At 44.7% G+C, this 25,482-nt stretch overlaps 1 protein-coding gene across 1 annotated transcript in view; it reads right to left on the bottom strand.

Annotated features, from left to right (window-relative positions):
- Nucleotides 1-25,482, bottom strand: part of CHRM2 (cholinergic receptor muscarinic 2) — a 308,169-nt gene that overhangs the window by 177,583 nt on the left and 105,104 nt on the right. The gene's annotated exons all lie outside the window — the stretch shown is intronic.

Genomic DNA, 25,482 nt, shown 5'->3' with positions numbered 1-25,482 from the left:
AGGTGGATGAGTCTGGCCGCAGCATTCAAGATAGACTGGAGCGGGGATAGCCTGCGGTGGGGTAAGCCGATGAGGAGGGAGTTACAGTAGTCGAGGCTTGAAAATTCTGCACATGGCAGCACACAGTGCTGTTCACACTGAAGCGTTAGCATCGCGTTGCGGCAAAACTGATGCCTCGTGTCAAGTCAGGAGGAGTTGAAGCCTCCCATTCAAGTCTATGGTGCCACTCCGCAAACGCCTGCCAATGCGGTTGCGGGGCGTTTGCGAGGCAGTTGCGAGGCGGTTGCGGAGCGTTAATACCATTTATCTTCATTATAGGCATTTGTGGTGCGGTTTTAACACAAACGCCTATCAACCGCCTCAAAACCGTGCATAGGGCATTTGGGGAGCGGTTGAGGAGCGTTAAAACGCTTCCCAAATGCCTGTCTAACACTATAGAGGCATTTGGAAAGAGCTAGAAATAAAGTCAAGTGTGAACAAGCCCTAAAGGTGAGTGTCTTCAATCTTGCTGGGGTGGGGGTGGGGGGTTGCTAGTGCATGGGGGGGCGGTGGTAGTGGAAGGCTCTCTCAGGTGGGGTGTTGTCAGGCTCTTATCGTGGGGGAGGGGGGTGTCAGTGTCAGGGTCTCTCCAGGGGGGGCGCAATTTTTGTGTTGCCTAGGGAAGCATGAAACCTAAATTCACCACTGACCAGCACATTATTGTGGTACGTTGCCTATAATCAACAATTTTTGCATCAACTGACCGTATGCAGTAAGTGAATAATTTTGACTTTTTTAAAAGCAAAAATATTTCTCAGCCATCCGTTTGAGAACCGGCCGCTAATTAGACGTGGTTACAGTATGGAAGGGCCTGGGAAGGCGTGCGGTATTGATCCCGGCACAGCCAGATACACAGGTGAATGTACTGATATGCTACGGATGTGGGCACAGAGCTTTTAAGTGGCGCTCTCTCGGGAACTGTCGCTCGTCAATTAGGCTTCTGGGAACAATTCAGACTAAGTGTGCGGTTACATAAATACATCACGGAGAGCGCGGCTATGTACAAGTGTGTGCCAGCGGGATCTGATTCCTCGGCTATTAAACACAAACCATCCCTGCCCTTCGCTGGCAATTATGCCATCCCTGTAGACTCAGCAACTGCGGCTTTTAGAAACCAACCTTAGGCTTGCCTTCCTTTCCTAGAAAAATGACAGATTCCCATTGACTCGAATGTTGTTGTGTGCACATTGCACTGTATTGTCTGAAGTACACATGGAAGCCGCTATTGGTTCTGAAAATATGAAATGCTTGGCATTGTCTGGCTTCAATATTTCTTAACCTCAGACTTAGAACAGGCGTGCAGTAAAAGTCAGCATTTGTTATATCTGTAAGTGTTCGGTCAATATATCTTTCACTTTGATTTTAACCAGTTGCCCTCCAGAGGATTTACCCCCCTTCCTCACCAGGTCATTTTTTGCGATACGGAGCGGCGTTATTTTAACTGGCAATTGCATGGTCATGCAACGTTGTACATAAATGAAATTTACATCCTTTTTTTCCTACAAAGAGAGCTTTCTTTCGGTGGTATTTGATCGCCTGTGCGGTTTTTAATTTTTTTCGCTATACACAAAAAAGCCGATAAATTTGAAAAAAAAACAATATCTTTGACTTTTTGCTATTAAACATGTCCAGTAAAAAAATTAAAAAAATCTAAATTTCATCATAAATTTAGGCCAAAATGTAGTCTGCTAAAACAAATCCCAATACGTGTAAATTTATTGGTTTACGTGAAAGTTATAGAAGTGGCAATGTATATATACTGGGATTTATTTTTTATTTTTACTAGTAATAATGGTGTTCAGCGATTTATAGCAGGACTGAGAGACTGCAGCAGGCATTCTGACACTGGGGGGAACTGACTTGGCGTCACTGATATCCCCAGTAACACCAGTACAGTGATCAGTGCTAAAAAAAAAGCACTGACGCTGTACTAATGGCACTGGGCAGGAAGGGGTTAACATGAAGGGCAATCAAAGGGTTAACTGTGTGCTGTTTTACATAGTGCTGTGTCTGTGTGCTTCACTGTAAGCACACTACTTTTCCAAAGCAGTGTGCACGAGCTGGCAGGGAGGAGAACTGTTTTGTTTACAAACAGTTCTCCTCCCCATGGAGATGTTTGGCAATCACCCCAAACCAGGAAATGCTAAATCACACATATATATATATATATATATATATATATATATATATATATATTGTGACAGTAGGCAGGTGAAATCACCTGGTTGCGTCCTGGATGGACGATATATTTGTCCGAGGTTCAGGGTTTATGGGGATTTGTACCACTAGAGGGAAGTGCTGAGTCCTTCAGCACTGAGATAATGAGCCCAGCTGAAGGTAGTGGGCTCATTAACACCTGTATAAAGCTTCCCAGAGTGCTTAGGGAGTGGCTCCACCCTGGAACCAGATCTGTGCCTGAACTGTCTGGGGAGCTGACCTGTTATCTGTGTGCAGAGAGACCAAAGCCTGTGTGGCTAACCTCCCAGTACTAGCAACTAGGTATAGCAGCAGGCTGTACCTAGTGGGTAGCTAGGGAAAAGCTGTTGTTGCAGTAAGTAGCCAAGTTGGCCAGGATTTATTTTGATGTTTCTTTTTGGTTTATCATTTTTTCTGTAAATATTGTAAATAAATTTCACCTGTTTGTTTTCACCTCCACTATTGTTGTGCTGTGCCTATCTTTTTGTGTTGTGCACCCATCCAGGGGGTCACACACACCCGCTGCCGAGCTAACCTTGTTACATATGGTGGAGGATGCGGGCAGTTGTGGTAACTAAAGGCCAGCATGGAGGAGATAATCAGACAGTTGGCTCTGGCAAATGCCAATCAACAACAGGCAAATGCCAATCAACAGCAGGCAAATGCAAGTTTCCAGCAGAGCATTGCAGCCCAGCAGAAGGCCTTGGAACAAGCAGAGGTCCGCCATAGGGAATTGCTGGTGCAACAGGACCAGAAACACCAGAAACAAATTGAGGCTGTTTTGAAGCAGCTCCAGCAGAGGCAGCAGACTGAGGCTGGTGATGATTCTGGTAAAACACCATCATTTTCTGTGGGCCGTTTATTGCCAAAAATGACTGGAGAGGATGATCCGGAGGTGTTTCTAACCACCTTTGAAAGGACTGCTGAAAGGGAAAAGTGGCCTAAAGAACAGTGGGCTGGATTGATGGCCCCATTATTAACTGGAGAATCGCAAAAAGCTTACTATGACCTGGAGCCGGACCAAGCCAAAAACTATGATGTGCTAAAAGTGGAAATTTTGGCCCGGTTGGGTGTTACCCTCGCTGTCCGTGCTCAGCGGGTACATAATTGGACTTTTCGGCTTGGGAAACCTCCCAGGTCACAGATGTATGATCTCATTCACCTGAGCAGGAAGTGGCTGCAGCCAGAGACTTTGACCGCCCCAAAAATTGTGGAACGTGTCGTCATGGATCGGTTCCTAAGGTCTCTGCCTAATACTATTCAAAAGTGGGTCAGCCATGGAGACCCAGAAACTGCAGACAAGCTGGTGGATCTAGTGGAGAGATACTTGGCTACTGAGAACCTGACCTCTTCTTCCAGAGACTCACGGACTTTCCACCCTAAGACCAGACCATCCCCAGCGGCGGGTAAGATGACTACAAGGGGTGAGGGTGGAGAGAGTGAGAGGGTGGGAGTATTACCCAATGTCTGGCAAGAGCGGCCAGGAAGGCCAAGGCCGCAAGAAGCGGTGAAAAAAATTATTTGTTACCGCTGCCGGCAAGAGGGACACATTGCAGCCAATTGCCCAGTGGTGGATGAGCCTATGCAGTGTGACTTTCTGAGCAATAGACGTCAGTCGCTGTTTGCGACAGTGGTATGCACGGCCAGCCCGGGCACTGAGAAACATTTGTGCAAAATGACTGTTAATGGAAATAATATTGTGGGGTTGCTGGATTCAGGTAGCCTGGTAACCTTGATAAGAGAGGAGATGGTCACTACAAAGGTCTCTGGGCATAAAAAGGTGGCAGTGATTTGTGTGCATGGGGACACTAGGGAGTATCCCGTGGCTACTGTGTTTTTTGAGACCCCCAAAGGTAACCTGTCTCATCAGGTAGGATTGGTACCTCATTTACCACATGATGCCATTGTGGGGAGGGATTTTCCAAAATTCTGGGAACTCTGGGATTGTTCTGACCCCCCCACTGTCTCCCCTGCAGACCAGGAAGGTGAATCCCAGAAAGCGTCTGAGTGTGGTGAGGTCTCTCCCAAGTTCCCCTTGTCGGTACTAGCTGGGGAGACCCAAGGAACTGGGGAGGAGCCCGCCTCCTCAGATGAAAATCTGCCGGTTGTGGATTTCTCGGACTTAGAGGTGCATAGGGAAAATTTTGCCACCGAACAGCTGAAAGACCCCACGCTGATAAAAGCCCGGGAAAATGTAGTAAAAGTAGATGGCCAACTAGTGAGTCCTGAGAAAACTGCTGCTTATCCATACTTCCTTGTGGAAAGGGACCTACTCTATCGAGTTGCTCAGGGGGCAGAAGAAACCATTGAGCAACTGGTGGTGCCCAGACCTTACAGGAAGTTGGTGTTGGAGTTGGCCCATGGACACATCCTTGGGGGTCATTTGGGGGCGGAGAAAACACGGGAAAGAGTACTGCAGCGGTTCTATTTGCCTGGGGTCATTAAGGAGGTGGAAAATTACTGTTCCTCTTGCCCTGTGTGTCAGAAGTCGGCCCCTATGCCCCATTTCCGTAGTCCACTGGTACCTCTTCCCATCATTGAGGTCCCCTTTGAAAGGATTGCCATGGATTTGGTAGGTCCGCTGGTGAAATCCGCTAGGGGGCATCAGTACCTGTTGGTCATACTCGACTATGCCACCCGCTATCCAGAAGCAATTCCACTCCGAAATACCTCTGCCAAGACAATAGCTAAGGAGCTATTCCTCGTTTTCAGCCGAGTGGGTATTTCAAAGGAACTGCTGACGGACCAGGGAACCCCCTTTATGTCCCGGGTGATGAAAGAGCTGTGCAAACTGTTCAAGGTAAAACAGTTGCGCACCTCTGTGTATCATCCCCAAACTGACGGGTTGGTGGAAAGGTTCAACAAAACCCTGAAACAAATGCTAAGGAAGGTGGTAGATAAGGATGGAAGGGGTTGGGATTATTTAGTACCCTATTTGATGTTTGCCATCCGGGAGGTACCCCAGTCCTCCACAGGGTTTTCACCATTTGAGTTGCTCTATGGGAGACACCCAAGGGGGCTGTTAGATATCGCCAAGGAAACTTGGGAAAGTGAGAGTTCTCCCCACCGGAGTGTGATTGAGCACGTCGCCCAAATGCAAGATAGAATTGCCCAGGTCATGCCTATCGTAAAGGAACATTTGTCCCAAGCCCAGTTAGCGCAGCAGAGGGTGTACAATCGGGGGGCCCAGACCAGGTCGTTTGCTGAAGGAGATAGAGTGCTAGTGCTAATCCCTACGGTTGAAAGCAAATTCCTGGCCAAATGGCATGGCCCATACGAGGTGATTGAGAAAGTGAGTGAGGTGAATTACAGGGTCAGACAACCAGGAAGGCGGAAACCGGAGCAGATCTACCACATTAATCTGCTAAAGGCCTGGAGGGACAGGGAATCCCTAGTTGCTGAGGGTTTGTCACCAGCGCCATCTAACTGCTTGGTTCCGGAGGTTGGAATAGCAGTCACGCTGTCTACAATTCAAAAACAGGAGGCTAAAGAGTTTGTGCTCCGCAACACAGAGGTTTTTTCTGAGCTGCCGGGACAAACCTCGGGGGTGGAGCATGACATTATCACCCCACCGGGTGAAAGAGTAAAACTGAAACCCTATAGAATCCCAGAGGCTCGACGGGAGGCAATACGTGGGGAAGTACAGAGAATGCTAGATTTGGGGGTGATAGAGGAGTCCCAAAGTGACTGGTCCAGCCCCATAGTGTTGGTGCCCAAACCAGATGGGAGCTGGCGATTTTGTAACGACTTTCGACAGTTGAATAAAGTTACAAAATTTGACACCTACCCCATGCCAAGGATAGATGAACTAATCGACCGACTGGGAGCAGCCCGGTACATGACAACACTAGACTTGACGAAAGGTTATTGGCAAATTCCCCTAGCTAAGTTGGCAAAGGAGAAGACTGCATTTGTAACCCCAGAAGGGTCATTCCAGTATAAAAGAATGCTGTTCGGGTTACAGAATGCACCGGCCACCTTTCAGCGAAAAATGGATCAGATTCTTCGTCCCCATCAGAAGTATGCTGCAGCGTACTTGGACGATGTGATTATCCATAGCGCAGACTGGGCCTCACATTTGCCAAAAGTTCAGGCTGTGCTAGACTCAATACGGAAAGCTGGGTTTACGGCCAACCCAAAGAAGTGTACGATTGGACAGGAGGAGGCCAAGTACCTGGGGTACACTATTGGGAGAGGGGTAATAAAACCTCAGATAAACAAAGTGGAAGCAATACAGAATTGGCCACGCCCAAATAACAAAAAGCAGGTACGGGCTTTTCTAGGAATTGCTGGCTACTATCGGCGATTCATTCCCCATTTTGCTTCTATGGCAGTACCCCTAACCAACCTGACAAAAGGGAAGGAGTCTGTCATGGTTAAGTGGTCCCCTGATGCTGAAGCAGCCTTCCTGTCTTTAAAAAGGGCCTTATGTAGCCAGCCAGTCCTATACTCACCAGACTTCTCAAAAGACTTTGTGGTCCAGACGGATGCATCCAATGTTGGCTTAGGAGCAGTGCTGTCCCAGGTTTGGCAGGGGGAGGAGCACCCAGTAATCTATCTCAGCCGAAAGCTAAAGTCTCACGAGGAAAATTACGCCACGATTGAGAAGGAGTGTTTAGCGGTAAAGTGGGCGCTAGATTCCCTTCGACACTATCTGCTGGGCAGACATTTTGACCTGATCACAGATCACGCTCCCTTGAAATGGATGGCTCAAAATAAGGAGACCAATAGAAGGGTAAATAGGTGGTTTCTGGCCCTACAGGAATTTACCTTCACGGTGAAGCATCGCCCTGGTGTTCAGATGGTAAATGTGGATGCTTTATCCCGGGTACACGCCTGCCTGGCTACTGGTGTTACAACCCCAAGGTTGAAACAAGAGGGGGGGGTATGTGACAGTAGGCAGGTGAAATCACCTGGTTGCGTCCTGGATGGACGATATATTTGTCCGAGGTTCAGGGTTTATGGGGATTTGTACCACTAGAGGGAAGTGCTGAGTCCTTCAGCACTGAGATAATGAGCCCAGCTGAAGGTAGTGGGCTCATTAACACCTGTATAAAGCTTCCCAGAGTGCTTAGGGAGTGGCTCCACCCTGGAACCAGATCTGTGCCTGAACTGTCTGGGGAGCTGACCTGTTATCTGTGTGCAGAGAGACCAAAGCCTGTGTGGCTAACCTCCCAGTACTAGCAACTAGGTATAGCAGCAGGCTGTACCTAGTGGGTAGCTAGGGAAAAGCTGTTGTTGCAGTAAGTAGCCAAGTTGGCCAGGATTTATTTTGATGTTTCTTTTTGGTTTATCATTTTTTCTGTAAATATTGTAAATAAATTGCACCTGTTTGTTTTCACCTCCACTATTGTTGTGCTGTGCCTATCTTTTTGTGTTGTGCACCCATCCAGGGGGTCACACACACCCGCTGCCGAGCTAACCTTGTTAAAATATATATATATATATACACAAATGGTGGTATATATACTGGAACTTTTATTTTAATTTTTTTTACTAGTAATGGCAGCGATCAGCGACTTATTGCAGGACTGCAGGACTGCGGTGGGCATTCTGACACTGGGTGGGAACTGCCTGTCACTGACATCCCCAGTGACACTAATACACTAATACAGTAATCAGTGCTAATAAAAAGCACTGTCACTATACTAATGACACTGGGCAGGAAGGGGTTAACATCTGGGCCGATCAAAGGGTTAACAGTGTGCTGTGTTGTATTTTTCATAGTGTGCTGTGTGTGTTTTACTATGTAGACAAGCTGCTTTGTATTGCTTTGTTGTGCAGAGCAATACAAAGCAGCCTGTTCATGTTGACAGGGGAGAGATCTGTGTTGTTTACATACAGACCTCTTCCCTGTCAGCTTCGCCAATGATCACCGAGTCCCAGCTGAGAATCAGTGGCTGAGACCTGGTGATTGACATGATGAGAAGCCAATAGTGGCGCGGGTAGGGAGCGCCTACTTGGAAATGCAAAATCACGTATATTTATGTGATTTTGCACATCCCTGCCACCCTGTAGCAGTACTTCTGCTATAGGGCGGTCGGGAAGCGGCTAATAGGACCTCTCGTTAGATATATTTTTTATTTTAGATGCATGTGTGTATGTATTGTGTAAGTGTAACCTTCCAGGTATCTATTACTTCTCACAGAGATCACAGAACTCCCCCCTGACAACGCCTTCATCTGCTTTTCTCTCCAAAATGATGGAGCCATCTTTGTACAGTAATCATCCTGGGTTATCATCTACATCTTCAAAGACGACACGATCATGCCAATCCTGGTGCCTGGGCAGTTCTTTCCTGAGTTCACAAATATCAGACACAGATCGACTTGATTGCTGGATTCACAAATGTCATCCCCCATTGTGACCCCCAATAAATACATGGACTGAGCGTCAAGAATACATAAATGGCCACGGCAACACTTTATTCAACCACAATGAACAATTAAAGTGATATTTAGGCTCCATGCTCACTGGCTTAAAAAAAAAAGCTCCTGTGCTCTTGGCAGAAAAAAAATTGCTCATTTTGAGCATTTTATGTACTAGTGTTTAGCATTTTTCCTGCCTCTAAACACTGAGCTTAAAAAATGCCTCTAAACTACCTGATGTGCATGGACACCTAGGAAAACATTTGTTGATTCTACAGGCAAAACTAAACTCCTCTACAGCAGGAGCAGCGTTTTTTTAAGCCGGTGTGCATGGAGCATAAAGCATCCAATTTTTTTTTCTATTAAAATAACAAGCATGTCATACTTACCTGTTCTGTTCAATGGTTTTGCTCAGAGCAGCGCTGATCCTCCTCTTCTCGGGGCACTCTTAGCTCCTCCTCTTGTGCCACCATAGACAGCTGCTTCCTATCGTGGCACACATACAGGCTCAGCCGTGCCCCCTGCTCCCTCATCATAGGATTGGATTGACATCTGCCCAGTGAGGAGAGAGAACAACTGCTTAAGGCTTTAGAACCGCTTTAACAAGTTTCCTACCATAAGCCACAAAACCATCCCCAATAAATGATTCAGCAACTGTTGGATTCCAAAAAGAGGTCTTTGGTGTCCGAGGTCATCAGTTCACCAAAATCCACCAATGTCTCCAGCATCACTCCAGTGACAACAACCCCAAGATGAAAGATTTCAGTCTTTCCAAGGAACAAAGTTTCCAGTAAAGAAAGCCAACAGCAAAGATGGGTCCACAGGCCCTCCAAAGACCCCCTAACCAGCCAAACTGCCCTTCCTTTAATCTGACCCTGTTGACGTACTATAAATGAGGGAGGGCAGGTGGGACAACTTTATCCTCTCATCCACATTTCCAGAATGATCTCTAAGTAATCCCCACAGCTCAGCCCGCCCCCCGTTCCCTTGTCATAGGACTTGATTGACAGGAGCAGGAGCCAGTGGCTATCAATCTGCGCAGTGAAGAGGGACAGAGATGGGAGAGCCACTGTTCATGTGCACATCACAGGATCTGGATTGAGGTCAGCTCAGGTAAGTATAAGAAGGGCTTTGGGGGATCCACTGCAAAGGAAGGTATTTTTACCATAATGAATTGAATGCATTAAGGTAGAAAACCTTAAAGCTTTAGAACCACTTTAACAAAACACCCACCATAAACCGTACACCATACCCAATAAATGACTCAACAACTGTTGGATTCCAGAAAGGGGTCTTTGGTGTCTGGGGTCATTGATGACAGTCTTTACCAAAATCCACCCGAAAATGTTTAGTCTTTCAAAGGAACAAAGTTCCCAGTTAAGAAAACCAAAACCAAAGGAGGTCCACAGGCCCTCCAAAGCTCCCCTAACAAGCCAAGCTGCCCTTCCTTTAATGTGACCCAGGTGGGACAACTTTGTCCCCTCATCCACATTTCCAGAATGATCGCTAAGTAATCCCGCCAGCTTCTACCCACTATCATGTAGGGCCTCTTGTTCCGAAACTCCCGTCTTACATTTTAGGCTACATTCACACTTGAGTGTTGGCATCTTCAGTTGTTTTTTAGAAGGTTTTTTGCATGTTTTTTGCATATTTTTTAGGCTTGAGCTTTTTTGTTTTTGCCAATGGAAAGTTAGTTACTGAGAGGAGACAGTTGTTAGATATGAAATTGTGCAGAAAATGCATATTTTTCAGGCGCTCCTGTTGGAGTCTATTGGGGCCAAAAATGCGAGCTCATGTGCCACATAAGCTCCTGTACTTTTTCTAGCACAGCTAATGAAAGATGGATATTTTGAAAAATCATGCTGTTGCAGCATTTTGTTAAATGTCAGGAATTTATAAACAGTCTCATAAAGCTACTAAAAGGTCCACTTTAACCCCCAAAAAATGTATTGCTAAATTTTTGGCACTCATATAGCTTTCATACAATTTCTGCAAAAAAGAAAAACCTACCCTGTAATAACAGATAAAAAATGTTTGCACCAACATAACACAATGTCTTCAACTGATACCACAGGAATAAAATAACAATTTACTTAAAGTGGTTGTAAACCCTTACATATACCCAGTGAAGTGATTGGCCTCAGTTAATAGACATAGATTAAACCAATCCTCTTACATTAGTTGTAATTGTTTATCTGCAGTCTTCTCTTTTCTACATCAGTTCAAAGTCCAGAATTTATAAGCTTGTCTGAGCTTTCAGAAGCAGGGAGAGGGAGCTGAAATTACACACTACAGAGCTCATTGAAGAGAACTTTGAGATCTGATAGGAGGGAAGGGACACACCCCCTTCACACAGCACGCAGGAACAGAATTGAGGCTGTCAATCACAGGTTGTGTGCTGGAGATCCCTCCCCTGCCATCTCTTTTTCTCTTCGTGTCAGGAAAACTTGTTAGAAGTGATTCATGCTGATAGCAGAGGAATGAGGCAGCAGACAGAAATGACACATAGCGCTCTTAATTGAGACAAGTGCACACTATAGATGGATATGCTATGTTCATATTTCATGTCTGAGGTTTACAACCACTTTAACCCCTTAATGCCGCCTCTCAGTGGAACTTTAAGTAGGATTTATTGCCTGGGAGGTGGCAAGGATTCTGCCTTTTTGGTTGATGGTCTATGCAGTTTTGGCAGTTACCAGTTATTGGTTTGGTTGATCTTATACTTGTGGATAACATCATGGTGAGTTTTGGACGGCCATGCGTATATAAGCAGTGTGTAATTGGATCTAGGGTAGGAGCTGTATGGGAACAGCCCAGAGTGTTATATACTTAATTACAAGCTGATTCCTGCTTTCCTTTGTTTAGAGCCAGATCAATGTTTGATCCTGCTCTTTGCTAAATATCTCCCATTTGGTTCCATTTGGGTTATGTGATCCTCTTCCTCCCCACAAGGAAGGATGTATACTGTTTCAATCTTTTCTTGCTAAACGATCTGATATGGCATAGTGTTGCATCTCAAGCGTGGATCCGAAGGAAGCAAATGCAGTGAAACGCGTTGATCCTATACGCTTATTGTTTGTTCAACACAAACGTAAAAGACTGTATGATGCTGCTAGACCAGTGGTTCTCAACCTTTCTAATACTGTGACCCTTTAATACAGTTCCTCATGTTGTGGTGACCCCAGCCATAAAATAATTTTTGTTGCTACTTCACAACTGTAATTTTGCAGTGAGAAGAGTAGTGCCACATCATTGGTGTCAGTGAGAGGAGTAGTGCCACATCACTGATGTCAGTGGGAGGAATAGTGTCCCATCATTGGTATCAGTGGGAGGAATAGTGCCACATTGTTGGTGTCAGTGGGAGGAATAGTGCCCCATCATTGGTGTCAGTGTGGGAGGAATAGTGCCCCATCATTGGTGTCAGTGGGGGGGGGGGGATAGTGCCCCATCATTGATACTAGTGTGGGGGGGAATTATGCCCCATCATTGGTGTCAGTGGGGGGGATAGTGCCCCATCATTGGTGTCAGTGGGGAGAGGAATAGTGCCCCATCATTGATACTAGTGTGGGGGGGAATTGTGCGGAATTGTGCCCCATCATTGGTGTCAGTGGGGGGGGATAGTGCCCCATCATTGGTGTCAGTGGGGGGAGGAATAGTGCCCCATCGTTGGTGTCAGTGGGGGGAGGAATAGTGCCCCATCGTTGGTGTCAGTGGGGGGAGGAATAGTTCCCCATCGTTGGTGTCAGTGGGGGGGCAGGAAACAGTGCCCCATCATTGGTGTCAGTGGGAGGAATAGTGCCTCATCATTGGTATTAGTGACACCAATGATGGGGCACTATTCCTCCCACTGACACCAATGATACTTACCTTGCTGACCCCTGCTCCAGCCTGGGCTCGCTCCCTCCTTCTCCCATCTACAGCCAGCATACCTGGCTGCAGCAGCACCATCTGCACGCTACAGACACTTACCTGTCAGCTGTCTTCCTTCTCCGCCCGCTCCCTCGATCGATCTTCTTTGATCTTCGCACTGCTGCTCGGCTCCTCCTCTCCAAGCTCCACCTCCTCGCTGGTGATTGGCCGCCTGTGTGCCTCTCCTGAGCTACAGTTCCGGCGGCCAATCACTGGCGGGGAGGTGGAGCTGTTGAGTGATCCTGGGGATGTGGCCAGATGACAGGGGTGGCATGTCATCCCGCGCACACATCGCGGTCCAGGGAAATGTGGACGTATCTGCAGGTGGGAGGACCCGCCTGGAGACTGATAGAGGAGCGGTGTCTCGGTTCCTATGACCATCGGAAATATGTGTTTTCCGATGGTCTTAGGAGACCACTGTGAAAGGGTTGTTCGACCCCCAAAGGGGTCGCGACCCACAGGTTGAGAACCGCTGTGCTAGACCATGATATTCATTGTTTTTATGTAAAATGTCTACTTTACCTGGATGGATTAAAAAATATGTTTTATAGTTTTGTGTTATATATATATATCCCTTTGTGAGGTACATATAAAGTCCCTTTTTTCTGAGCAAGATAGTTCCACATTTATGCTTAGGTGTGGTTATTTATTCTTGCTCTTTTATTTCTGCTTTGATGGCAAGGATTCTGTATCATGTGATTGCTGTAACTAGTTTCCATAGTGGTCACATGATCAGGAGCCCATCCCCTGGCTCTCGGTCAGGAACCATGACCAAGAGTTGTCATACGGCTCGGTCAGTGTTTTGAGAGCACACTAAAAGTTAGCATGCATCTGCTCCTAGCACTTCACCCACAGGCAAAACCAAAGCCAATGGAAAAAGAGCAGACAGGTGGTGCAAACACCTAGTACATTATCCAAGATTTATTCAAAGGTGTAAAAGACAAAAAAAAGCATGTATAAAAAGCTTTTGCGTAACGGAGATGGCCACAACAACGGGCAAGGTGTTCCAACTGTCAGTGTGGTCAGGAGGCTGATGTGTTTCGGGGACGAGTCCCTTTCCTCAGAGCTACTGACCAGCCTGCATGAAGGTCATGCTAGAAATAGCCATGGCTAGATGGTCCCAAGGCATCTAGCCATGGCTATTTATAGCATGACCGTCATGCGGTCTGGTCAGTAGCTCTGAGGAAAGGGACTCGTCCCCGAAACGCGTCAGCCTGACCACACTGACAGTTGGAACACCTTGCCCGTTGTTGCGGCCATCTCCATTATGCAAAAGCTTTTTATACATGCTATGACTGTGAGTATGTTTTTGTCTTTTACACCTTTGAATAAATCTTGGATAATGCACTAGGTGTTTGCACCACCTGTCTGCTGTTTTTCCAGTGGTTGATTTCCCCCGTCTGAGGAGGGCTGCATCCCTGAAGTATAATCTTTAGGCCACTTCTGTCCTGGTCCCCTTGGCCTCCCTTTGGCAATTCATTTCCTGGTGCGCTGGAGAGTACACATGGAAAAGCAAAGCCAAAGCAATGGAGGCACTGTCAGTCATCACTGTGGAGGAGAAGAGTGACTTTGGTTTTGCATCCCTCCTATTCTACCTGTTGGTCTGAAGCTGAGATCGGCAACACATAATGGGAGCACAGGGGCAGACTAACCATTCGGGCACTCGGGCACCGCCTGAGGGCCCAGGGTCAGTAGGGATCCCCATGAGATGCCCCTGGTACCTTTCATAGGTTTTTTGGGGTGTGGTTTGAGTGTGGACGAGGACACAGGGGCCCCATGATCCCCTATTACCCGGGGGCCCCATGATTTGTCAGTCCGCCCCTGAGGGAGCGCTCATGTAGTGGAGACTCCAGCATGACTCCACAGGTCCCTACAGGTACAGGGGCACCGACATACCTGGGGGCAGTAAGCATATAGGAAAATTGGAAATGTATACGCTGCTATCAGCATCTAATTTTACAAACAAAATATGGTTTTAATAAAACTTTTTTCAAATCTTTTTTTTCTAGAGATGCAATCATTTGTAATCAGTTTTGGCTGAATGGAACCTTTGTGTGGTTTGTTATACATGACGGCGTCTTGCTCAGTACTTGGACCAGTGTACCCCCCACTTTCCATATCTCCAGGATGCCATCATTAAGCTTTCAGGAATGGTTAGCGGTGTGTACAGCTTTAGTGAAATCTGCCTTGACCTCTAGCAGGTTGTAGCAGGAGCTATTATTGCTATAATGGACTAAATTGACTGATTTTGTGCCCTCCCCCCCTCCTGTGTCGGTTGCTATAGCGATAGGAGAAAAGTTTTTTTCCGAGCAGAACGGGGCCTACAATGTAGGAGGACACAGGTACCGTCTCTGGCTTGTAAGAAGCTCCAGATGACAGTGACTCATTCACAGGTTAATTAAAGCTCCGTCTTATTTCATCTTCATTGCGGCTCCATAGGAGACATACTAGTGGCAGCGTTTAAAATGATATCCATTCACATCCAATTAACTCCCCTATAAATCATTTCTTATCCGCGCCATTGTGGTTTCTTGTTGCTAAAATGTAATTAGATATTGTCAATGTCTTTTGCGGTGCTTTACAGACTATATAGAGGTCGAAGGAAGGGATTCCCAGCTGGATGGAATCGTAATATTTGACACGAACCTTTCATCCTGGGTTTTCTAAAAAAATGATTGGAGCGTTGTATGTCACACCAAATTTTTGCCTATATACCTACAACAGGTGTCGGTTGCAACCTGATCTTGTTCAATGCAGGACCAGGGGTTCTCAACTGGAAATATTTCACAATTGATGCAAAATTCACAGTGGCTAAATGGTTAGCACTTCTGCCTGTCAGTACTAGGGTCATTGGTTTGAATTCCAACCATGGCACCTCCTGCTTGGAGTTTGCATGTTCCCCTGTGCCTGCGTGTGTTTCCTCTGGGTACTCCAGTTTCCCATCATTTATTCAACTATTGATGACATATTAAGGAGACGTATTCTACATTACTTTGCATCCCAAGCCTAACCGCATATTTCTGATGAGAGATCTGCAATATTGTTATATATCACCTGATATTTGTGGAATGACTTTCTGCTTCTTGTCCTTATATTAGGGATTATGCCAATTATTTTTGATGGTTGTATCAAGGATTATGTTTATTTAGATTAATTATTATGCACCTTTTCTTGTGTATCTGTATATCTATGCGATCTATACATGAGTCATTTGTCCTTGGTACTCATCATACCCTTTTGAGCTATTCACACCACTACCTGGTTGTCATTTCTATCCAACTGTTTTACTTCTGGATCCTTCTATCACAGGTCTATTGCTCATCACACCTTTATGAGACTTTTTGCATGCCTTGTGCTGTCCAGGTTGATCTTTGTCATTCTGTTCTTCAATTTTTTCCCCCTGGGTGGTAGTGAGGTAATTATGCATGTATGTTTTGGCTTTTTATGCCAAACATACTTTTTTTGATATCTGTACTTTTTTACTGTAAATTAATTACATTATTTTTGTCTATTATTTGGTTTCATAAAGCTGCAGTTTGTCCTCATTTGGACCCCCTTTGGCCTCGGGGTTCTTTACCCTCTGGCCCTTCCCTTTTACTTTCCCATTCATGATTAGGGTCCCGAGGACACCACATACATATATTTATGTGAGCCAGCATTATTTTTAACTGGGTCATTATCTCTATTTGGTAATTTTTGGACCCTGAGCCTTGGGAATCCTGGTGTATTCTATTTTTCATTTACTCCAGTTTCCTCCCACACTCCAAAGACATGCTTGTAGGTGAATTAGCTATGGTCTAAATTGGCCCTAGTATAGCTATGTATAATTTAGGGACCTTAGATTGTACGCCCCTTGAGGGTTAGGGACTGATGTGATTGCACAATATATATATATATAATGCGCTGCGTAAATTGATGGCTCTATATAAGTACCTGTAGTAAGTGAATACAATTGCCCAGTGTGTGCAGCATTATAAGGACTCAAACAAGTGGCTAGATTGTGGCATTCAGATTCAGCTAAACTCTGCATCTGGGAGCAACAGCCATGTGTGTTATGGCCCCATACAAGCTGGATGATTAGCCAAGACCTGTTTTTGTATGGTCAGAAGCCTTGCATGTTACCACTGGTATGAGGGGATACATGCAAACAGCCATTGGTTTGTACAGGGTATACATTAATCTGTTGGAAAGCTCTTCACAAGCAAGGTATATCGTTTTTCAGCAGGCATGAATCATAGGTTCTCGATGGAGAACACCTGTCTGAGTAAGCTCTTATATCTGGATTAGATGAGCGCCGTTGGGAGACACTGGTGGCCTTAACACAGGTCCCTTCGTGCGTTCAATTAAGATTGGCTGCTCACGACCTGAAGAAGGGGGAGGCTTTTTCTCCCAAAACGCGTAGGTTGTCTTTGATGCCCTTAAATTGGTTGTAAAGGTTGAAGGTTTTCTAAAAAACCTTCTGTGTCCTGTTCCCCTCACAGCCCCCCAATACTCACCTGTGCCCCCTCTCAATCCAGTAATGTGCATGAGAGCCTTGGCTGATCTCTCTCATTGGCCATAGACTCCCACTACTCCCACTGCTTTCAATCACAGCCAGCAAGCCAATGAGGAAAAAGCGGGAGCAGGGCCAAGCCGCAGCTCTGTGGGTCCTATCTACGCATAGAGCAGGGCTTAATAATGAGCACCCACCAGTCCCCCCTAGCAAGCAGCTTGCTATTGGGGGCACTGGTCAAGAGGGAGGAGCCAGGAGTGTCAGTGGAGGATTGGGGCTGCTCTGTGCAAAACCACTGCACAGAGCAGGCAAGTATGACATATTTGTTATTTTTTAAAGAAAAAAATGAAGCTTTAGAATGTTACTAAACCCAGGACCCTGCATTCACTATATCTGGTCTCCCACAATACACACAACATGGAAATGTAGTTTTTTTAGTAAATATAAACAGCTAAATACCTTTTCTCATCAGCAGTTAGTGCAGTCTTGTGACTTTTATCAGTGTTCAGCAGAGCACTGGTTAAAGCTTGTAGGAGGAGTTTTCATCCTCTCCTATGAGGCTGCATAACCCCTAACCCTCTGTCTGGACAGTGCTGATTGGCCCTGTGCTGATCACATGCACTCTCCCAAGAAAAAGATATATCTAGCAAAACACACCAATCTGAGCATGTGCAGCTTGCCCCCAAGGGTCATGGGTTCAATTCCCAACCATGGCTCCTTCTGCATGGAGTTTGCATGTTCTTCCTGTGCTTGCGTGGGTGTCCTCCAGGTACTCCGGTTTCCTCCTACACTCCAAAGACAGGCTGGTAGGTTAATTGGCTCCTGTCTAAATTGTCCTAGTTTCATCCCTGGCCATGCGGGAAAGACCTGGCAACCTACCCTGTAAAAATAATTGCTAAGAGAATTCATGGAAGAAGTCGCTTACAAGTGATGGTCCATGCAATCGCCAAGGGTCAGATACGACTGAATGGATAGATGGTAAAGTGGAGCTTTTTGGGACACGTGACGTCTGACGCACTCATGCAGAACCGGGAGTGCGATCGTGGCCATTTTGGAATTGGGAACGTGCAGTTTTTCCCATATTAAGGATCACACTTGAGCTGTCTCTTATATTATATTATATTTATAAGCTGTTTTCTTTGGTTTTATATGTCAGTTACTTAATAAATGTTATTTTAATTACAACACCATCATCTCTAATCCCTGGTTTATTCTATGAGGATCGTGGAGGAAAGACAAAAAGATTAATTAGGATCCTGGAGAGTGCTTTCATCTATTATCTCAGGAGAGCCTGTTTTTACTGGCTTAGGTTTGCATGATACACGATTTTGGCACATTGTTGATTTATATAAAAGGTAATATTCTATCTTGAGTTTATATTTTTTTGAGGTACACGAAGATTTTGGAAACATCACGTGGGATTAATTAAAGAAAGACACTATTTGTTTGGAGGTGGAAAAGACATTGTCATATAGACAATTTTTTGGATATTCTTTGGTTGAGGACATTTATGTTTTGGGACACATTATTCATTGCATATTTATTGATTTATATTGATTTATGTATATTTTGTTTGATTTACGATTTTATTTAGTATATTTTATTTATTGAGAAAAGTTCTTTATAATACAGAGGATTAACCCCTTAGGTTCCACAGTGAGTATAACAAGCATGCATTGCTGCATATACAGCCTGATTTTACTTTTATGGGTTTACTAACACTTAAATATCACTTTCACCATCAAACATTTCAAAAAGACCATCAAGTGAAATTAACTTTTCTACTGGGTGCTTCACATTACCCATCCAAGAATTTACCACCTGCTGAGGGCTCCCTTTGTCACCATCATAGAAATTGCAGCCTAGAACCAGAACATGATCCATCCACACTATAGTTTCATCACAAATTTTATTCTCTGATGGAAAACACACTTTTTTGTAGATTCGTCAGAACCAATTTTCACTTCTATGCGTCCAGAACACATTAGGAGTCTAAGACCTAAGGTTTTGGGTCACAGTTAGATGTTGCAGCTAGGTTGAGATTTTCTTCAAAGTGCTCAGTTCGAACAATAGTTGTAAACCTCAGACATTAAATAAGAACAAAGCATATCCCTTGATAGTGTGTACTTGTCTCAATCCAGAGCACTAAGTGTCATTTCTGTCTGCTGCTTTGTTCCTCTGCTATCTGTATGAGTCACTTCTGACAAGTTTTCCTGACACCAAGAGAAAAATATTGACAGGGGAGGGACCTCCAGCACACAGCCTGTGGGTGAAACCCTCAGTTCTGTGTGCTCTGTGAATTGGGGTGTGTCCCTTTCCTCCAGTCAGCTCTCAGAGCTGTCCCCACTGAGCTCTGCAGTGAGTAACGTCAGCTCCCCGCCCCCTGATTTTAGAATCTCAGACAAGCTTTGTAAAATCTGGACTTTGAATGGCTGTAGAAGAAAAATTAGAATCCATCTCTAGTTTGTAGTGCTGTCTGTGTGACAGCTGGGGAGATTTAACCTCTTTGTGTAGAATTTGAACCGGTTTCTGTGCGATTTACGCACCGCATCATGATCTCCCCCAGTTCATGCGACCCACTGCGGGTGTGTATGTTAAGTTAATGACACCCCGAACGCTGTGCGATGTGCAGAATCGGATCGCAGGGGTATTCACACCTATGCGATCTGATTCCACAAATCGCTACGTGTTTAGGGTGCTGTTAACTTAACATACACACCCGCAGTGGTTCGCATGAACTGGGTGCGATCATGATGTGGTGTGGACCAAAAAACGGGTCCTGTGCTATTTTGGTGTGGATGTACCACACAGAAATCGCATGTGATTTGCACAGGAATGCAGTGCGGTTCCTGTGCGAATCACATGTGATGTGCCGCATCGCATTAGTGTGAACCCAGGCTCAATCGCCATCGCCAGCTGCCTGTTTGTTCCTTTGAATTTGCTCCATCCGTAATAGAGACAAGAAGATCTCACACCCATTGCCAGCTATCAAGATTTAGCAGCCTTTGAGCCAGTGTCAGAGTGACATCTCGCTGCATCCGGCTACAGAGGGAACAATTCCATAGGGACACGCAGGCGGCCTTTTTAGCGATTCTGCTGTTGGTGATTTGTCACTAATGGTAGAATCGTCAGTGTGCCATCAGCCTTAGGGTTCATGTACACGGGACGTTTGGAAAACACTTCTGAACGATGGAAACTGACTGCTGGAAAACGTAGGTTAAAAAACGTCTGTTTAGCCATGTTTGCATACCGCGTTTATGCGCGTTTGCGTTTAGATGCGTTTTTTTAAAGATAACCTCAGGAGACCTTCCAAAATGCCCAGAATGCACTGAAAAACAGTAAAAAATTAACTATTTCAGACATTTTGAGAGAAATAGAGAGAGCAAAAGCAGAGAGAGCAGTATGTGTTAAGATGACCTGTCTTTTCTGGTTGTATTCACTATGGATCCCATCATGAACATAATGCGGCACGTTCTACCATTTTTTCCTTCACGAAAAAACCTGAAACTGACTGCGCTGGCGTACCGGGTCCATTTGAATACATGGAAAATGCTTTGCATGCATTTCTGATGATGAAAAAAGGCTCTGGACAGCATCTGGATATGGAACAGTTAAAAAACGATTCTAAACGCAAACGCTTATGTAGGGAACTGTTATTTTATACACTAGTTGTGGTTTGTTTACATCCATATACAGCCACTACCATAGAGGTCCCATTACAGACAAGTCCCTAGGTGTGCTTCCTGCCCCTACAAGGAGGTCAAAAACCCCAGGATGTTATATAGTTTGTTTTTCCAGGAAGTATCAGGCAGAGGGTTCCAGCCTGCCATGCGCTATGTATCTGGGGAGAACTGTATGGTGATTCTGTGAGTAATGATCCAGATTAACAAGGCTGTTATCTATCTAGTTGTTACTGAAGCAGATTAGGTCTGCCTCTGTTATATTTCAACTTCTGTATAGGAACCCTAATATCTCTGTAAGAGAGAGATTTGTGGTTCACTATCATTATTCTATTTACACACTGCAGAATCCTTATAGTTGTCTATATATATATATAGATCAGTGTTTTCACCTGCATAAGACTGTCAGGTGAACTTTCTGTTAATTGCAGTGTATCTTTGCAGCCTCTTTGCTTGAAGAGCCTTATTGGTCTGGATCTCTCTTTAGCTAGGATTAGCATAGGGAGCGTTGGATAAGATTAGGCTAGAGGTAGGTTAGGCATCCGACGGCCACTTAGACAGATAGAGGCCCGGTTGCAGTGACAGCCCAGTTTAGGGATAGGGACTAAGAGTAAGGATAGATAGGGCATTTTATCCTTTTTAGGTGATGCATCGCTGATCTTCAGACAAGCCGTGCAATCATCCGCATGTTACTTGGACGCCATCACAGCATCTAAAGTGGAAGCGTGCATCTTATTGACTTTCACCTCTCCAGGGGCCCCTGCAACCGGACTGCGCTATAACCCATGGTTGGAGATATTCTGTATACTACATGCACATATACCCGGGTATAATTGCAACCTCCCAATTTATGCTAAATTGTAATTCCTGAATGTTATTCTTATGCATCCTGTTTTATGTGGCTGGTTTATATAAATTTTGCATTAATCTCATACAGGTGTGGTGACATGTTTCCATGTTAGAAATATAAGCTGGGTGCATTAATACTGCTATGTATAGTTACTTTAAGTTGTGTACCTGTTACATTCCTAGAAAGGGGTGAGTCTCCTCAATTGCAGGATCCCTATTGGAGGCACTGCCATTTGTATTATCACAACCCCCTCTTCCATATAGCGAAGGCTCAGGATTGCCTACTCATATACAGGTTAGCGCCATAGCTTGTTTGGTGTGGGCCATTTCACATAACCCCCCCCCCCCCAAACAGGACTACACTTATAAACGCGGTTAGCCGCGTGTACTAGCATTTACAAGCGTTTGGAGTTTGAAACGCTGATAAATCTACTCCTGATCGCAAGTTTGGGGCATTAAAAAAATGACTGTACATAAACTCAACTGCCTGTAAATGACTGTAAACAACATAGTGTACATGGACACATAGGAAAACATTAGGGAGAGTTCAGGGGCTGCTAACAAAAAACGCAGAAAAGCTCCTGAACGTCAGTTTATCAGCTGCAGTGTACATGAGCCCTTAGAAGGAATATCCTCTCACTTTGAAGAGATTTTATATTTCCTGTTGTGTCTTCAGCACAGGCAGTAAAGTCACATTTCTCAAACAGAAAAATGTTTTGTACTGAAATGTATTGTAATTGTACTGTCTCCCTTATATTGTAAAGCGCTGCTTTACAATATAATAATAATAGAAACAGCTAAAAAGTGAATAAAATCCAAAACTAAAAAAAGGCAGTTTGGGCTATTGGTGCACTTTAATATTACAATGGAAAAGTCTAACCAAGAAAACCGAAGAACTTACCTTTCCAATATCTTCATTGGCTCTTTTTATGAGCTTGGAATCTTCAATATAATCTGTATTGGCCGGGCCGGGCTGATGTAACCTCTGCATATAAGCAGTGGAATACATTCCCTCTGACACCGAGGTATGCTGAGAATGTGCTCCTTGTACATTCTAAAGAAGATTGTGAGCAGACATAGCAAGTCTTTTCTGCAATAAAGAGCCTGCCTGCTCACAATTGTTACATTATGTTGTTTAGTTCTGCTTTAAAGCAGCATTATTTTATTTATTTCAGGTACTTAGCACCATCAATTTACATAACGCTTACATATATATATATTGTACATTCACATCAGTCCCTGACCCTCACATGATTTCCTATGGGACGCGTTCACATCTCTGCGTTTTCACCCGGTGCGTTTTTTTGGAAAGGGTCAGGGACTTTTTTTAACGCACAAAGTTGCATTTGTGGTTCTACAGACTTCAATGAAAATGCTGCAGAAAAGCATGTAATTTGTTTTTGATGCGTTTTGCGTTTTAAATCGCCTAGAAACAAGAAAAAATTTAAAAGAAAAAAACGCATCAAAAATGGTTCAAATGTAACCTGCATAGGTATGAACCTAGCCTCAAGGGGTGTACAATCTAAGGTCCCTAACTCACATTCATAAATACACATACTAGGGCCAATTTAGACAGGAGCTAATTAACCTATAAGCATGTCTTTGGAGTGTGGGAGGAAACTGGAGTACTGGAGGAAACCCACACAGGCACAGGGAGAACATGCAAAGTCCAGGCAGGTAGTGATGTAGTTGGGATTCAAACCAACAACCCTAGTACTGCTATGCGGATGTGCTAACCATTTAGCCACTGGGCATTAAATCCAAATATTCTTAGATGCGATGGCTGCATTTATTTTCTTTTTCAGTTCACACTACATGGGTTTCAGTTGCTTTTTTTTCTGCATCCGCACAGAAAGTAGGTTATATGGTTGTCAGTGTCATAGTTCATATCAGGGCTTGCAGTTCCAGTGCCTTCCGGTTGCAGAAAAAAAGTAGAACAGTCTGCATGTTTCCTGCACAGAACTGTACTGGAACGCAGTAAAATGCATAAAAACCGCACTGGAACATGCTGGAATGCACCTAAAACGCAATGGAATGCACATGTCCCTATTTAAATTGAAGAAAAAAAGAGGGGAAAAAATGAACCGGAACACACAGAAAACGCACTGAAATGCGTCAAAAGCACATCAAAAACGCACAGGAACACTTCAAAAATGTGCATGCGGAAATCCATCTGGACTGTGTTTCTATAGTGTGAACCAGCCGTCAAGCTTTGTTCTTTCATTTTCACCTGGTGTTTTTCAAACGAACAAGCTCTCTTGAAGATGTAGCGATTACAGTAATAAATAAAAAACATTTACCACTGACGGGGATGCTTACAATGATCAGCTTTTATTTATTTATGTAAAACCTTTATGCTAAGAGAAAAAAAACATGCTGTAACTGTTTGTGCAACTGCAATGAGCTGGATCCTAGCTTCAATTTGTTAGTGAATTTCAATGTGCTAGTGCAGTGGTCGGCAAGCCGCGGCTCGCGAGCCACATGCGGCTCTTTACAAACTTAAATGCAGCTCTTCTGTGTGCTGGGCGCCCGCTCCCCTCCCTCCTCTCGGGCGGCCGCCCCAAAAGTCAGGACTCTGCAGCTGTCAGGATGTAGGCGGGGCAGCGTGACAAACTCCTCTCCTCTCACAGTCCGCCCTGAAGACCAGAACGGCGCGGGAACACGGCGAGAAGAACGCGCGGAGCAAAGGTAAGTGAATTCACACAATATGGGGGATGAATTACTATAGGGGGGATGAATTACTATGGGAGATGAATTGCTATAGGGGGGATGAATTACTATGGGGGATGAATTACTATATGGGGGATGAATTACTATGGGGGATGAATTACTATGGGGGATGTATTCCTATATGGGGGGATGTATTACTATATGGGGGGATGTATTACTATATGGGGGGATGTATTACTATAGGGGGGATGAATTACTATATGGGGGATGAATTACTATGGGGGATGAATTACTATATGGGGGATGTATTTTCAGTTTTAAAAATGTGGCTCTCAAAATAAATTTCAATCGTGGTTTTGGCGAGATTTGGCTCAGTTGAAAAAAAAGGTTGCCCACCACTGTGCTAGTGCATCTAACACCCCCTCCCACACCCCCAGATTAGCAATGCTTCTGTCCATAGGTGTCCCCTGTACTTCTTCATTCAGAGTGGGGGCACTGTAATACAGAAGGTGTATTAGGCTCAGTTCATACTACTGCAATGCCATTTTGATGTGATTTGCAGTGCAATTATGTAGTATGATTTTGATGCGACTTTGGTTGTATTTTGGATGTATCTTCCATGGGGCCACGCACTGTAAATTACACCAACGTAGCACAAGGCCGTTTATTAAATGGCATTGCAGCTGCGTTGCATTGCTGTGAACATACTTGGAAGCAATGTTATTTCCATTGTCATGTGATTCAGACCCGAATCACATCAATGGGGACTAGGCCTTTCTGACCAAAGCACTAGGTGAAAACAGAGGGGAAAAAAAGCCTTAAAAAGAAAACTAATGCAGCCACCACATCTAATGATTGGTAAGCTGCAATATATTAAATTTTTGGTTTCGAGTTTTACACCCCGGTCACATCAAGCCTGACTTTGAAATCGTGTGACTTACAGTGAAGTCGCATGATTTCAAAGTTGGAGGACATGCCAATTTCAGGTGCGATTTGCAAGACATCTGACACGAATGTCTATGCAAATTGCACCAAAAGTAGTGCATGTACTACTTTAGAAATCCATGCGGCTCCAACCAAGTCGGAGCTGCACCGATATGACTGCTGTAATTGCGGAGAATGGGGTGTGACTTGGCATGCAATTTGCAAATCGCATGCCAAGTTGCAGCCAGTGTGACCAGGGACTAGTACCGCTTTAATTGTTTCACAATCACATTATCACAATAAAATAGAAAACTTTGAATGATGTGTTACATTGTACACGGCAGGGGCGGACTGA

This window comes from Staurois parvus, unplaced genomic scaffold, assembly GCF_062004578.1.
Source record: "Staurois parvus isolate SC_StPar_1 unplaced genomic scaffold, SC_StPar_1.0 ptg000249l, whole genome shotgun sequence".
Classification (NCBI taxonomy): Eukaryota; Metazoa; Chordata; class Amphibia; order Anura; family Ranidae; genus Staurois; species Staurois parvus.
Note: the sequence above shows the minus strand (reverse complement) of the source record. Positions and strands in the feature narration are given on the sequence as shown.